The sequence below is a fragment of the Simochromis diagramma genome, unplaced genomic scaffold, assembly GCF_900408965.1.
Source record: "Simochromis diagramma unplaced genomic scaffold, fSimDia1.1 OVJJ01000023.1, whole genome shotgun sequence".
Lineage (NCBI taxonomy): Eukaryota > Metazoa > Chordata > Actinopteri > Cichliformes > Cichlidae > Simochromis > Simochromis diagramma.
Window position 1 is genome coordinate 136,549 of NW_024387208.1, and position 1,854 is coordinate 138,402.

The window sequence follows — 1,854 nt, forward strand, 5'->3', positions numbered from 1 at the left end:
TTCTTTCCAGCAAACGCTCAACTCAACTCAGCTAATGATAATTTGGTGTTTTTCTCCAAACACTCTCTCACTCTTCTCTCAACGTGTTCACAATAAACTGTGAACAGACACCGAGGAGAGCAGCAGAAGACCTCATTCAGGAGCTAAACTCAACATGAACTGAACTCACAGTAAAGTTAGCTCGGTGCTTACCTTTAGATGAGCCCACAAACCGAGAGAAACTCCGCGATGAAGCTGGAACTCTTTCCAAACACAGGAAACAGATCAGGGAGCAGAGACCCACGTGGTTCACGCTGATCTCAGCTACGATCCAGGAGACAAGGGTGGGCAGATCGATGCAGATATAGATCCAAACGTTGGTTCTACTGTAGTCTCTTTGAATGAAAAAGCAGCTCTCCTGTGTACCTCTGTCACTACCCAATCCGTACCGGAAACCGAATCGGTACCCCGCATGCGCGAAAGGTGTCTACTTCCGGTCAAAGCGTTTTACGATAGTTACGGGTCAGAGTATCTGTTAAGAATAATAAGAATCCCTTAAAATGTTTCCAATAATGAAACATTTCAATACAATGTAGACAAAAACGAAAAATTTAAAGACAGTTACGGATCAGGACTCCCCGATCCCTACCGCTCATGCGCAGGGGTTTTCTTCTTCTTCTGTTTGTTTATTGGCAGTTTACTCCCCAGTGTACGAGCACACTGCCACCTGCTGACCGAGCGAATGAACCCTATTGTAAACTGAATTAGCGTCATTACAAACGTGTGTTAAACTTGATTTAGTGATAGTCGAGTGTGTTTATGCTTGTCTGTGTGGAGAGGATTGTTGGAATAGTGATGATGATGTCCAGTATCACTGTCAGTTGTCAGGAAACACTTCATCTGGCTGATGAATCTTCACGTGACATATTACAAAGTCTGTATTATTAACTCTGTAGGCGCCATTCTTCTTATTTTACGGCGCTGTTGTTCAATCGGGGAACGCTCTCTGTTGAGGAGAAAAGCATGAATTTGTTTGTATACGGATTATTTATTTTGTTTAAATGTCCCGATAGTCGAAAAGGAGGCAGAACTGTTGAGAAATGCTATGAGCTAACTGGGTGATAACCGTATCATTGAAATATATAGACGAGACGACGAGGCTCCAGTTACAGCAGTGCAAGTAAACAAACAATAAATATAAGAAGAGTAAGAAAATAAATATACACTTTAGGACAAGGGGTAAAAGGATCAATAACAATTTAAAATTTATATTTTGATGATTTAAAGTCTCACACACAACCCGTCAAAAGGGGAGGGAGATCTGCTGCTTCCAAATAGAGCACATTTCATTCATAATGTTGTCAACCCAAGCCCATCATGTATTCATGATTTGAATCGTGGGTTGTACAAAATCCCAGAAAACTATGAACTAAGGTGTAGGTCTATTAGGTTATGTTGTGGTGATCCTGGGGTTGAGGGATGGGTGTTCATACTGGAGTGCAAAATTAAATACTAATGGAAGATGGACAAGAAAAGTTCAAAGCCATCAGGTGCTCAGTTTAGAAAAAGAGAAAAGAAGAGGAGGACAAACGAGCAAAAGATACAGGTAAGCAGATGTGTCATTGGATAATGGCAGGTCATGTATCCTGAAATAATCAGAATACTTTATTAATCCCTAAGTAAATTATGTGGGTTACAGTTGCTCCAAGAAGAAATAAAAAAAAATAGTAACAGTAACAGACTAAACTCCAAACAATACATTATGTTACAGATTTGACAAATTTAAGAAATAGCACTAATATACTCGCCCAGGGCAACAAACAGACTACGGCCGCCCCTGCATATTAGTATATTCTGAAGTAATTTGTTTCCCCA